This window comes from Bos indicus x Bos taurus, chromosome 11 (assembly GCF_003369695.1).
Source record: "Bos indicus x Bos taurus breed Angus x Brahman F1 hybrid chromosome 11, Bos_hybrid_MaternalHap_v2.0, whole genome shotgun sequence".
Lineage (NCBI taxonomy): Eukaryota > Metazoa > Chordata > Mammalia > Artiodactyla > Bovidae > Bos > Bos indicus x Bos taurus.
The window spans coordinates 94,467,715-94,482,393 of NC_040086.1; the positions used below are offsets into that span (position 1 = coordinate 94,467,715).

The 14,679-nt window shown below is 54.6% G+C and overlaps 1 protein-coding gene across 1 annotated transcript in view; it reads left to right on the top strand.

Annotated features, from left to right (window-relative positions):
- Positions 1 to 14,679, top strand: part of NEK6 (NIMA related kinase 6) — an 86,284-nt gene that overhangs the window by 14,669 nt on the left and 56,936 nt on the right. The gene's annotated exons all lie outside the window — the stretch shown is intronic.

A 14,679-nucleotide genomic window follows, 5' to 3' on the forward strand; every position in this document is an offset into this window, starting at 1 on the left:
TCCCAGCTTTGACCTACATACACATTTTGCATTTGGACAAACTAAAGCCCCCTGGGCTTCCCAGGTGGTGCCAGTGGTAAAGAAACTTCCTGCCAATGCAGGAGATATAAAAGATGTCAGTTGCATTCCTGGGTCGGGGAGATCCCCTGGAGGAGGGCATGGCAACCCGCTCCAGTCTTCTTGCCTGGAGAATCCCATGGACAGAGGGGCCTGGCGAGCTGTGGTCCATAGGGTGGACACAACTGAAGTGCTTGGTATGCATTTACAAAGCCCCCAAGATAATTCAGCAGTGTGATCCCAAACTAGGGAGAGTGTGAGCCGTTTGGGTCATTGTGGAAATGGACACCCCGTCCACAGTGAAGTTGCATTTGAGATCCCACTGATTCTCAGGGCAGGAAAAGCCGGGAGAGATTGATGGTGGTTATGATGGCCTATGGGTGTGAATTCCCCTGGGGACTGATGCGAGGGCCATAGGGCTTTATGGTATCTGGGACATCAAGCCTTTTAAAAGAAAATGTTCCCAAAGCTGTCCCATCCCACCGAAGGCAAGCAGTCCTTAAACGGCAAAGGAAGAGCTGTGTTCCGTGTTCACAAAATGGTTGAGCTGGCGTTCAGGCCCATTTATTTAAACCCAGAGTCGACGAGGCTAAAGACTTCAGCTCTGAGTGGCAGCTCGCCGCCTCTCTTGCAGCAGGGGAGCGTAATCTTCAGGGTTTTCTTCCCATTTACGGGTTTTTGTGTTGTTGTATATTTGTAAAATGAGGCTTCTGCTGGCAAAAGCAGGTTTTAGCGAGCGCGGCAGCTCTTTCAAGACCTAATAAGGCCCCAAAGGAGGGTGTGTTCCGGCAACACTTTCCTCCCCTCCGGGGGCGGCTGATTCCAGCTCGCTTTGTACACTTTGGGCACTGGGTACCATCCGTCTTGCCTCCCATTAACGGAATTACCGCCATCACTTCTGCGGGACAAGATAGGCCCTTTGGAACTGCCTTGGGGACAGAGGCAGGAGCAGCCGCCAAGCAGTTTTGCTTAGAGGGGAAAGGAAAGAAAAAAAAGAGACAGAGAGAAAAAACCAATCTTCTGCACAGATTGATGGTTCCTTGGGTCCTGAGAGCCCGGGCTGAGGTGGAAAGGGGCAACAGGCTGCACCGGGACACCACCCGGAGGAAAGTGGGCAAGCTGGATGGCCCCTGTCCCCAACACATAAGGAAGGGCTGGTCATCCTGAACTCACCCCTTGAGTTCAGAGGAAGGGAAGGAGCGGGACCCAGCATTTGGGGGGTCTTTGCATATGCCTGACCCTGCACCGGCTGCTTTGGGCGCGTCATGGGAAACGGGTGTCACTGGCTCCGTATACAGATGAAACAGAAGAAGCTCAGAGAATCCAGGAACTCGCTTCAGATTATTTCACATGTGGTGGCCCTGGGTTCGTTCGTTTTCCTGGGCCGCCCCCTGGAGAACAGGAGCGCCCCTCAAAAGGTGACGAAGTAGCAGAGTGAGGACTCCAAGTCCAGACGCCTCTGCTTCACCCCCCAACACCCGCAATTCCACACGGCCGAGCCAGCATCTCGGGGGACTTTGCTGTTACACAATGAAGCTGAACCTGTCTCTTCATCTTTGTGAAATCAAGTCCCTCGTGGGACTGTGGTGAGGGGTGGCCGAGGAGGTAACAGTCACGGAGCCCAGAGCGGATTGGTGTTCAGAACTGTCCATGCCAGTTGCCCACCCTCCCCGCCGCCCCCCGCTTGCCAGGCCCCCTCCCTCTGCTGTGCTGAACTCAAGGCTCTTTTGGCCTGTAATGCCTTGCTTCTCGCTTCTCAAACTTCACCACCTTCTGGAGGCTCCTCTGACGTCAGGACACTGCTTAGGGTTTCGCTTTGGGCCCCAGGCCCCGCTGTGCTTCCCTCCTAGGCATGTCCCCTATCCCCTTCAGGCCCACTGACTGGTCAGTCCCTTGACTCGAAGCCTCTCCAGAGCTGAAAGTCCCCTTTCCTCTGTGGTCCCAGTGCCCAACCCAAGGCCCGGCCCAGCGAAGGTCTGGGTGACAGAGAGAGGGGGAAGAAGTGGTACACCCTTAATTTGCTCCTCAGGCCCTGCTACCATGGAGACAGCTGAAACTTGGAGACTGCGTCTAGAATCCAGGCCTCTGTTGGGGGCAGATGGGTTGGCTGGAGGGATGGAACCTGTCCTGTGGGGTGAAATTTTGTGACTCCTACACCCTGTGGGCCTGCTACAGGTGATTCCTTAAAGAAGGGTTTGATCCTGTGGGTGATGACCCTGTGGTCCTGTGATGACCCAGAGTTTGATCCTATGGGCCATGGGTGTTGGAAGGGTCTTGAGTTGGGGACTGGCTCCCTGAAGCCCATGTGGGACGGTGCTGCAGAGAGGGGATGGGGGCTGGCCTGGGGAGCAAGGGAGAGGTGGACAGCCTGGAGCCGAGGTGAAGAGGGGCCTGGTGTCAGCACTCTGGGCTCCTACCCAGAGACCCCTGTGTCTTGGCAACAAAGCCAAGGATGCCGGTTCAAAAGAATGGTCTGTCGTGGCTTGAACTGCTTCAGGGCCTTGGGAATGATTCCCAGGTCTTGGGAGTGATTCCTCATGGGTCCGGCCTCAGTGTCCTCCTCAGTGAAGAAGGGGTAATGAGCTGCCCTTTGACCCTATACCTGGATTTGGGGTGGGGCTGGGGGGAGACCAGGGCCTGTAGGGGGTCAGACTTGAGAGTGAGGGAGGAGAATCAGGGAGCAGTAGTGAATTCCTGCCAGAGACTGAAGGGGCTCTTGATGCCCCAGTGGCTTCGCTGTGAGCAGGGGCCCTGCGTGTGGCTGGGGCGTGTTGGGAGGGAAAGGCCTGGCTTAGGTGGAGGCTGCATGCCACGTGCCTGGTGCCTCCTCTGCAAATGCCAGTTCTTTCCTCTTAACGGTGTGGAATTATTTACATAGATTTATCAGCTATCTTTTTGGAAAAAAAAAAACAACTTCTCCCCCTACTGCTACTGTTTCTTTTTAACAGAGCGTGCATCAGGGCTTTACACGTGCTGTCATCTTGCAGTCCTCACCTTGTAAATGGCTTCATTTTATAAGTGGACTCAAGGCTCAGAGAGGTAAAGTGACTTAGCCAAAGTCACCCAGCAAGGATCTGAACCCAGATCATCTCCCCTGGAAGCACCTGGGGATCCATAGGGGTTAACCAGTTTGGGGATGGGAGAGCTAGATGGAGGACACCAGATATGCAGGGGCCGGAGGTGTGAAACCTCCAGGTGCCAGGAAACGATAAGAGGCTCCATGGAGTCGATGTGTCGGCTGGGATTAGGATCAGAGGTCAGGAGGCCTTGGATGCTACGCTCTGGAATGAAGACTTGATCTGGAAGCTTTGAAGGTTGATAAAGGAGGGAGATACAGTCAGGACAGTGTTTCTGGTGGTGTGTGTGGCAAGTGGTCTGGTGTTATGGAGGGTGTTCAGGCCAGGAGACTGGGAGGCTGGTGTGGTTGTCCGTGTGGGCTCTCCCAGAGCCTCTCACCTGCCTGCTGCTGAAATTCCTCCCAAAAAGAACCTTTGGCTCTCTCCCACCCACCGCCCCAGCCCCTCTGCTGGGTGTCGGGGTGGGAGGCCCCCTCATCTCCACACTCTCAGCCTCTTTCACAGCTTTCTTGTGAAAAACAAGGCCGACGCCTATCAACTTGCTGGGGACAACGTGCGAATAAATGATAAAATATGTAAAGCTCACAGCAGCTGCTTTGGGAAGGGGAGAAAAAGTGCCACGGATGTGTTATTTCCCCTAAATCCGGATTTCTGCATTTTTTTTTCCTTTCCGGGCATGAGAAGCTGGAGTTAATGGGAGTGTGTCCGCCCGGGAATACATTTATTTCCCCCGATTTTCAGGCGGTCTCATTAATCTGCTAGAGACCCAGTTTTCTAATGCGCTTCCTGGGAGCCCGTGGTATCGTCACTGTGATCGAATTCCGACTCTCTCCTTATTGATTGATTGATTAGTCTGGAGGAGGCAAAGCTGTTCGTATGAGCAGCTCTGAGCTTTAATGTTTGTCTGTGGCACGTTGTTGTAGGGTTGTGGGGGGAGTGGGCCGGGGTGCGAGGTCCCCCTGACCCACCCGGTCATTGGCCTGGCTTGCAGGTGCCCTGTGGCACGCAGCGAGGAGCCAGCCTCAGTTTTGGTGTGAGGCTGCGTTGAAGGGTCGGTGGTGCCCGGAGGGTGAGCTGGCTGCTCCCTGGAGCTGTCTGGGCATCGTTTCCACAGAGCATGAGCCTAGCTTAGCCCAGGAGCCCTTGCACGCCCCCTCTCAGAGCCAGGTAATGCCAGGGTGGTTCCAGAGGAGATGAGTCTGTCCCAAGGGGCTGGGCGCACCCCTCCCACCCTGGTCCCTCACAGGGCCCAGCACTCACTTGGGATGCAATCTAAATATTTTTGTCTTAAAGGGATGAATGAGGGTGACTGGACTGACGCGTTAGTTACTGTCTGGGTGACTTCATGTGCCCGGGTGGGGTCTCATTTCATCATCACCAGAACCCATTTTTCAGCCGAGGAGACTAAGATTCAGAGAGGTGAGGATCGTGCCTAAGACACCCAGCAGAGAAGCCTCGGCCTGCTGTTCATGAGATGTGTCTGGCCCTCCACTCTGGTTAGAGCACCAGCCCCTCTACTTGTTAGCCTGTCCCTCTTTCTTTAAAAACTATTTATTTATTATTTATTTGGGCTGTGCCGAGTCTTAGCTGTGGCACATGGGATCTAGTTCCATGACCAGGGATCGAACCCAGGCCCCCTGCACTGGGAGTGCAGTCTTAGCCACCGGACCACCAGGGCAGTCCCATAGCCTTACCCTCTTGATGCCAAGCTCCCCAAGGGCTGGACCTGGCTGCCCAGACCAGGTCCATGCTCCCTCCTCCCTCTTCCTTTCCCTGAGCTGTGTTTTCGCAGGGGAAGGCAGTAGCCGGGGCAGGTGGGCCTCCTATGTGCCACGCACACCCTGAACACTGCCTCCACGGTCTCATTACACAGGGCAAGTGAGCTTCTTAAGGAGGGCTCCCTCCCCATTTTCACATCATGAAAAGCGAAGCTCAGAGAGGCTATGAAACTTGGTCAAGATTTCCCAGCTGATAGGTGAAGGACCCCAGCTTTAGATTCAGGGAGGACAATCGCCTGCTGAAACAGACCTGCTGGTGGAGAACGGGTGGTTTTTTGTGGGCTGACCAGGGGCGTGGTGATTTAGAAGGCTTGACTTTTTCAGCGGTCTAACCTGGGGGCGTGATGACGTCAGAGGCTTTCTCACCAAGAAAGAGCAGGGAGTCCGCTCGGGTCAAGCAGGGTGACCGGGGGCTCCCGGGGCCCCCTGGGACACATGGGGCAGTAAGGCCCCCAAACCACACCAGTCTCAACCACCTGCTCCAGCGTTTCCCTTTCTGGCTTCAGTTGCCCTACTGATTATTTGCTAAGCAGTTTGCTGCACGATCTGATTTAATTGTCCCAGCAACCCCATGAAGCCTTATTTGTTCCACTCCAGCCCGCTTCTCAGCTGCGTTTCCCTCATAGCACTTATTGAGTCTGAAATGGCCGCGTCTGTTTGCTGCTGTGTCTGGATCCACCTCTTGACCACACACCTCTAGAGGGACAAGGCTCTCTGCTTTGTGCCTCAGACAGCCCTTGGCTCTGTGAGCTTCTCAAGAAAAGCCTGGCAAATGATGACGGAATGAAGGAACCTCGTTTTCTTGGCCCGCAGAGCACAACTCTGTGCCCTTGGTCACCCGCCGGGGCAACGTGGACCCCCTGCCCATCGGGGGCCAGCTGGGGCCTCTCTTGCTGACCAGCCTTCAGCCTGGAATTCCAGGTGTGCCTGGATGCCCGCAGGTTCACGCCGCCCAAAGAAACTTTCAGACTGCGCCTGTGGCTTTGGATCGGCTCAGAAAAAGCGTGTCCTGTGACTGCTCAAGGAATCTGGGCATTTAGCCCAGAAAAGAGTGTGTTTCCTGGCTTCCTGAGAGCTGGGGCCCACCCTGCCCCTGGCCTGGGCGTGTAGAAGGGGAGGGAGGGAGAGATGGACACCAGCCCTGGAAAGGCGAGGACGTCTGGCCTTATCATCTAAGGCTCCTGAGACTGTCCAGGCAAGGCCACCCCAGCACGGTGGGGCAGAAAGTTTCCCCAGCGTTGGGGGCATCTCTAAGATGAGATTAGCACTCTCGAGTTACTGGAAAAGAAACATTCCTTGAACTCAGACAGCTTGTGATCCCCAGCGGCTCTGCTGGCCACCTCACTGGTCACCACGCGGTAGTCGTGGGTGCAGTGGTCACAGAGCTCAGGGTGACTGGCCTCCACTGGGTCATTGGGCCGCCCCCTGGGGCCAGATGTTTCGAAAGCCACTCCCCGCAGCGCCAGGCATCTGGCCTCTCCCTCCAAGGCTGGGCGCGGGTTTACGAGGTGTCTTTGAGGAAGGCTGGAGTCATCCGGCCCGTGATGTCTGCTCGTTGCATAATTTCACAATTCGGTTTTCTTTTCACAAGAAGGGTCAGTGCTTCTCTCTCCTTCTCCCTCCTCCTTTTTCCTCTTTTATTTTCTTTCCCTCTTGATCCTCCCTCATTGACTGGCCCGGAATGCCTCCGCCCTCTGGCTGGGAGATCACCGAGTCCTCAGAGGAGATTAACTGGAATTACCCACAGGTTAACTGGAATATACTTGTCAAGTCTCTGAGATGGAGAAACCTCCTTTTTGTACTCAGCAGAGAGTGGAGGAGGCCAGCCTCCCTTTTCCTCAGCGAGGATTTAAAAAAGTCACCCAGGAGGGGCACAGCGGCTGGAATTTGGTTCCCAAACCCCAGACCCAGGCCAGGTCTGGGGCTGTGCAGCTGTCTCACTGATCCTTGGTGACGTGAGAAACTTAAGGACAGGCCTGGCCTCAGCTGCTTTCTTGTGTTGGGTGTCCTTTTATGCAGGATGGTAACGACAGATAGAAATTATATTCTAGATGTCAGACAGCACTGGCAACCTTATGTCCATCTTCAGAATTTGGGAGGATCTTTACAGGCCTGTGAAAGCCCTAGGCCCATGCTCAGTCACTCAGTCGTGTCCGACTCTTTATGACTCTGTAGCCCACCAGACTCCTCTGTGCATGGGATTTCCCAGGCAAGAATACTGGAGTGGTTTGCCATTTCCTCCTCCAGAGGAATCTTCCTGACCCAAGGATGGAACCTGTGTCTCCTGCATCTCCTGCCTTGGGGCAGATCTTTACTGCTGAGCCACGGGGGAAACCCATCACTAATTAACTTCCTCTGAAGCACCCGAAACAGAAGTCGAGTCTGAAGGAGTCTTCGACGCCTGGAGAAGCCGGGGAACCTCAGCTGCAAGTGGAAGGCCAGCTGTGCTTGTGGGGCGGTGGGGGTGGCGGGGAGCGTGTTGGTTTCCTTGAGCTGCTATGACAAATCCCTGCCAGTGGGGTGGACTGAAACAATAAAAACTGATTCTCTCACAGTCCTGGAGGCCAGAGGTCCAAAATCAAGGTGTTGGCAGCGTTGGTTCCTTATCGAGGCTCTGAGGGTGAGTCTGCTGGGTGCCTTGCTCCCGGCTTCTGCTGGTTACCAGCAGTCCTTGGCGTTCCCTGGTGAATACACACACCTCTCCTATCTCTGACTCTGTCGTCATGTGGCCGTTTCCCTGTGTGTCTCTGAGTTCAGGTTTCCCTCTGCTTATAAAGATGCCAGCCATTGGATTTAGGGCCACCCTAGTCCTGTGTGACCTCATCTTAATTCAGTTGCGTCTGCAAAGACCCTGTGTGAGTTTTGTAGGGATGCTGTCTGACCTGGCACAGGGCTGAGGGTAGGGCATAGCTGAGCCATAGTCCTCTGGACTGTCTGTGGCCATTTGCATTGGGTTAACCAGGGTACCCAGGGGTCCCGCCAGCATTCCCATGGAGGAGACAGATGTGCACAAGGACCCCAGTTCAGGAAGGAGAGTCATAACCCCCAACTGTAAAGACTGAGAAACCCTGGAGGTGACCCGGGCAGGGGCTCGCTGACCCCAGTGCTCTGCATCCTGGACTTGCTGGCCACAAGCATTTAGTCCTTCGGTGGCACCAGCCCAGGTAGCTTAGAGCCAAGAGCCGCTCCTCTTCCTGCACGAGCCGCCAGCCGTGGCCGGGCTCCCCCGTCAGGGAGAGGGGCCCCTCCCAGTATGACAGGGCCCCACCACTCTGGGTGGTGCATGCCAGTGTGGCCTCCGCCTGCTATGTGGGTAAAGGGCAGCCCGCAGGGCATGAAGGAGGGATCCCAGGCTCTTTTGTTTCCCCAGGGACTCTTATCTCTTTTGGCAAAAGCCCTGTGACCAGTCGTTTCCGGAGACACGTCCCAGCCTGACACCTCCTGGCCAAGTGATCTTGAGCAAGCAAGTCCTGGGCCTCTCTTCATCTCTCTTGGCCTCTCCCGGGCAATAGTAGAGTTTCCAGCCGGGCCCGTTTCTGAATTAGGGAACACTGCATGAGAGTTTGTAACAATCTTTTGTGAATCTTTCTGGTTCCTAGCACGGAGCCTGGCACACAGTCGGTGCTCAGTGAATACTCAGCAAATAGGAGAGCATGTCTCGGAGCCCAGAATGTACACTCCGTGGCCCTCCTGAGTTACAGCCCCAGAAGGGTCTCTCGAGAGGGAGATTCTGTAGGCATTTCCTTCCTCCTGTCTGTGACGGTCACCGGAGATGACCAAGGCAGGGGTGGGGAGGTTAGCGTACGGAGGCTTGATGCTGCTGAACTGTGATGGGGGCTTTCATTCATCACATAACTCATTGAGTAAAATCATACCTCAACTTGGTACCATGGGTGACAGAGTGTGCAAAAGAGCCTGGAAGAGGAGCCTGGAGACCCGAGTTCTGGTGCTGGCTTTGCACGCCTTACCGGCTCTCTGCGCTCAGGGTCGCTCCCCCCACCTCCCCGCCCATTTGCAGAGCTGAGGCCACGGCTGTCGTTAGGGCCTCTGTCCCACACCTAATGCTGGGCCCATCCAGCTTCCAGGCCTTTGCACAGGCTGTGCCATCTTGCCTGGAGTGCCCTCCCACTGCTCCTCCGCTCAGAGCAGCTTCCTCTTCTGAAGAAACAACCCCCCATTCTTCGGGCAGACTGCAAGACGCTTCCTTGTGTTTCCACACTCTGGGTGTGCAAAGCAGCAGTCACACTGGCTTGTAGCTGTGTTGGCTTGTGAGACTCCTCTCTCTCTCTCTAAATGGGGAGCCCCACTGAGGATGGACACTGGTTCCAGTACCTGCTGGTTGATTGAACAAATGATTGAAGGTCCTTGGGCCCGTTACTTCTCTGCTCCAAGCCTCAGTTTCCTGTCCTTCTGCTTTCAAGCACAGGAAGTGGGCTGGTAGATTCTTTGGGGGGTTATTCTTAGGTCTCTGGTGAGACATGAGACCTCAGATGAGTGGATTCAGGGTTTTTCCTGCTCCCAGGAATAGAGCAGTGCCTTGGCAGTGGCTGTGAGTGTGTTTGATGAATGACTGCCTGCTGTTGGTGCAGTGGTAGAACACTGTGTGGGAGATGTTCTGGATTCTCCGTGCAACATTCCCGCTTAGTGGATTCCAGTGTCTTGGGAAAGCCTAGATTGCGGCAGCCTAGACGGCATGGTCCTGACTGCCGTTGCGTCAACCTTCTCCACCTATCCCTCCGCAGGGGTTCTCCCCACTTTTAGAGGGAAGCGTGTGTGCTTCCTCTAAACATTCTCTGTCCAATGCCTGAGACTCCGTATGCACCCGCCCCGCAGAACTCCCCCTGTGCGTCCTTGTCTGGCTGGAGCTCCCCTTCATAATGTGGACGGCAGGCTCCGCCGGGTTCATCCCCATCTCCCAGGCAGGCAAGGAATTTCAACCTCCACCTTTCCCAGCTGTGGGAATCGGCACCTCTGTGAGCCTCAGTCTCCCCATCTGCAAAATGGAGATAGTAATGCCACTCTGGGAATGACCCGGCGGACCCGAACACGTGACACAGCACGTGGCTCGGAGTGGGAGCACGTTCTCATCATGAGTGCGTCTTCCTGGAGAGATCCGAGTGACACAGAGATCAGCAGTCTGTTTGTCGAAGCCAAAAAATGTCCGTTGTCTGAAGAATTCTGTTTTGGAAGACAAGCCCAGGTTTTGGGTCAGAACCTTATTCCCTCAGGAATTTCACGGTTGAGCATCCAGACAGATTTTATAAGCTTGGTGACCACCCAAGCCTTTGAGCCTTCCACGTGGATGTTCCCAGGTCAGGCTTATTCGGGAATCTCTTGCCCAGCTGGGCTGCTTGTCGCGTCGGTAGCATCATTTCCAAAGAGCAGGTTCTGTCTGGCTGTGAATAGATGTTTTTCTCTGTCTTTCTTGGATGTCTGAATGGCAGTCTCCCTCCTGCGGTCCCAGAGGCCGACCTGAGTGTAAAACTCCAAAATGGACATCAGAGCAGGGTCATCCATGCCTGCTCGGACTCTGGGCCCCCAGTGAGCCTCAAAGAGGTGGGTCAATGGCTGCTGTGACCTGGGAGTTTCCTGAGGGTCTCCCGGGGTGTGGTTATAAAGGCTGCTGAGCAAAGTGAAGGAATCAGAGTTCGTGGACAAGGTAGCAGCTGAGAGCAGCAGGCAATTTAAGAAGGATGGCTCGGGGTCTCTAGAAATCTGCCTTCTGGCATCCAAGACACAGATGCAAAGCCCCTGAGGGCAGGAGGGACTCTGGTGATATGCCTCCTGCAGGCTGAGGGCTTTGTGCTCAGTGGTTAGAGCCACAGTACCTGAGTTCATACCCCAGTTCTTCCACTTATGCTGGACAGCACACCTAACTTTTTGTGCCTCCGTTTCCCCCTTGTGTAAAATGGAGCTAATTATGTACTATAAGGGGGTCAGGAGATTAACCTCACTTAAGTGCATTAGAAGAAGGCTCAGGGCGTAGTAAACTGTTGTTCAGTCACCAAGTCGTGTCCAAATCTTTGTGGCCCATGGACTGCAGCATGCCAGGCCTCCCTGTCCCTCACCTTCTCCCAGGGTTTGCCCAAGTTCATGTCCATTGAATTGGTGGTGCCATGCAACCATCTCATCCTCTGTTGCCCTCTTCTCCTTCTTCCTTCAGTCTTTCCCAGCATCAGAGTCTTTGCCAATGAGTATCAGTAAACTGAGGCCCTGAGAGAGCAAGGGGTTCATCCGTGGTCATCCAGCAAGTCATCGAGCAGCCAGGCAGAAACTCATGATTCCTCATCTCGTGGACACTCCCCCCCCTCCCTCTGCCCCCTCAGTCAGACTGTTTCAACTCGCCTTCTGCAGAGGAAATCGCGTGACCCCCTCAGCCCACAAGAATTCAGACTGTACAGAATTTCGGAAACCTCTTCGGGCTGGCCAGGGGCCTTGTTGCAATTCCATTCAGCTGCTAGTTCTTTTTCCTTCCCTTTTTTTCTTTTGAAAGCTGCAGAAGCTTTCCTTTTCTATCTTCCCAAAGAGAAAAATTAACCTTCTGGCAAAGGAATTTGAACTTAGGTACCTGCTCTGTGTCTCTGAACCAACCCCTGCCCTCTTTCTGAGCCTCAGTTTTCTCATCTGTAAAATGAGAAGAGTTCCCTCCCCCCACCCCCCGCCTTGGCTGGACGGCCCCCACCTGCCAGCGGGTAATTGCTCTGGGGACAAGTGAGCTGAGACGTGCCACCCAGAGCGCGGATCCGCGTTGACGGTCGGGTGAGCGCTGACTAAACTAAAGCTGGTGACGCATCCTTCTAGGAAGTGAGGTGAAACCCACCAGAAATGCTGCCCACTTCCGCCCACCTCCTGGTTGCAAAGGTTATTTGAGTCATCAGAGTTGCCTGTACTTTTCTCGCTGTCTTGTTTCAGTGAAATGCTCCTCGGCCCCTCTGGGCTGATGCCCGATGGCCAGGACTGTCCCATCTGCAGACGTCAGGACCGAGGGGCTTGGCGGGCACCCCAGCCACAAGCTCTGGAGGCTGCCAGCCCAGGGGGTGAATCCCAGTTCCCAGGCTGGTGACGCCACCCCTCTCTGAGCTTCAGTCTCCTTATCTGCGAAATGGGTGGGTGAGCCCCACCAGCAGGGTGAGCTGGCAAGCCCCAAATAGGTGGACGGGAGACCCCACTCATGCTCTCTTCTCTTCTGCTTAAGAGGCCCTGGCTCTTCTGGGCTCCGGCTGGGGCACTGGAGATGTTTATAGGCCCGAGTCCTCCCTGACTGTGGGGGACAGAGGGACATTCGGCCAGGCCAGGAAGTCTGGAGGCAGACCTTCACCCATCAGGGCCAACAGCAGCCTGAGTGCAGCCCTCTCAGCCTTCCAGTGGGGAACCACGGGCCCAGGCGGGGAAGGACCCAGAGCAGGGAGGCCGTGGAGCCTAGACTAGAACCCGGGATCCTAGACCAGGAGTCCCTTTGCCCTGGGCTCTCCTGGCACCATCGGGGGCCAGCCTGGCTGAACCTGGGAATTTAGAGATGGGTGCCATCATGGGCCTGGAGTGGAATTGGGACTGAGCCCTATTTTGATAGGCCCTGGCAGGGCCCTCAGGCAAGTCATGTCCAGCCCTGAGCCCCTATTTCCTCATTTCAGAAAGAGGCATGTATCCTGCTGGGCCCACCTCTCAAAGTTGTCCTGAGGCTTCATAAGATGGTGTGGGTAAAAATCCATCTGCAGACCAATCAAGAACTGTCCAGATGTGAAGAATTTGATAATTGTCATCTCATGGGGCTTTTCTGTATCCCTGTCCCTCAGTGCCTGGTACAGAGTAGGTGCTCGTTAAGTGTTGAATCAATGAAGAACAATAGGTATCATTTATTAAGCACCTGCTATATACTAAGCATCACCCAGGGAACTTGCTGTGAGGTGCTGTAATCCTCACAACAACCTAGGATTGCAGGTATGTCCCCATTTTACAGATAAGAAAGCTGAGGCTTAAAAAGTAAAGTCATTTATCTAAGGTCACGCACAAGTGGAGTGTGAGGAAGTCAGGATTCACACCTGACTCTGAAGTCCGTGTGTCCTTCCTGATGCTCACAGTGGCCTGCTAGGTCACCTTCTCCCTGGGCTATGCTGGTGTTTAACAAATAGGTCCCCAGGCCAAGGGGTGGTGGGGTGGGAGGGAGAGGGATTTGCACAAAGCCTTGATTTGTAGCATTTGCCAATTTCCATGGAATAAATATCCTACCATGCCTGATTGCAGGCAACCAACATGATAACTGTCTCACAGAACCCCTGAGAATATAGCAAGCAGCCCCCCACAAGCCAGTAGTCATGGCTCCAGTACCCGTGCACCCCTCCACTTTGCAGCCCCTCCCATGTCCAAGGAAGGCCACCGTGTTAGCAGTGCCCCCTCTGTGGGACGACAGACTGGAACCAAGCAGATGGCTTGGGTGGGCATACCTAGACCCCTCCCCACAACCCTCTCCCTTTAGAACCCCTAGAGCTCCCTGGGGTCTCAGTATCACACAAAGACTTGGGGAGAGGGGGATGGATGAGATGCGAAAGCTGATCTGTAGCACCGAGACTGGAATATTAAGGCCTGCCAGCCCCACCGTGTGCAATATTCCTGCCAGGCCCGGAGCAGAGCCCTGTAAACGCTGGGATATAATGGACAATAAAAGTCGCTGGAAAATAGTGAGTCTCCTAGGACCACTGTCATCCCTGCCACACGCTGCTTGTTGCAACCACGAGCCCTGTGATCATGAGGCACGATCGTCATGTAAATATATAGGGTCTCTCGCCAGCCATGGGCCAAGATTTATTTTATTGAGACAGTGCGGGGAGGGAGGCGGCTCAGGTTCATCGTCCTGGTAACTTTGTAAAATGCTTTGCCATCATTTCCAGCTTCCTGGAGAATACAGCAGGAGCCAGTGTGATCTCTCCCATTTTCCCCCAAGGGGGGAGAATCCCTAGAGGCGAGGTCACCTCCTGCCTCATTCACAGGTCATGAGATCAGGGACCCCTGAGGAATGAGGACCAGCCTTGTTGTGACAGTCGGTTCACAGAGTGAGTTGCCGGAAGTAATTGTGGGAACATTGCTGTTGAATGAGCGCTGGTTCTTTATGGCGATAACGGTAATCATAATAGTAGTAACAGCCACATTTATTGAACTCTTGTGTATGCCTTGTCCTGCTAGTCCTGAGCTGCTGGTGTTCCACCTGCGTATCCTCCACTTTGTCCTCATAACAACCCCATGAGATGGGTCCTACCCGGCCCCTGTTTACAGAGGAGGGAACTGCACAGAGGTAGCCCAAATTCCTGTGGCTGGACAGAGGCAAGTGCAGGATTTGAACTTGGGGCTGTCAGAATCCAGAGTCTGTGCTGGGCTGTCTCACCTCACTTCTGGGCCCTCGGGTCCCAGATCAAATGCCACCTGCAGATCCCTGCAGCCCCCTTGATTGGCCCAAGTTGGAATCAGTGGCCCCTGCTTTGATTCTGCAGTGTAGTTAAGCACTTTGGTCTGGTTCCCCCACGACCACAAGGACTCAGGCCTACCTTTCCATCCAGGCTCTGTCTCTCTCCAACTGGGACGTGTCCGGTGAGTCATGTGACCTCACTAGCCTCAGTTTCCTCATCTGTCAAATGGATGCACTGTCTGCCTTGTAGGGTGGCTTTGTAAGCACACATGCACCCAACGCCCCTCAAGGATCTGGCCTGCATCTCTCATCTAACAGGTGCTCTGTGTGTGGATGCCCCGTGTACACATTCCACCTCCATGGTTGTGTG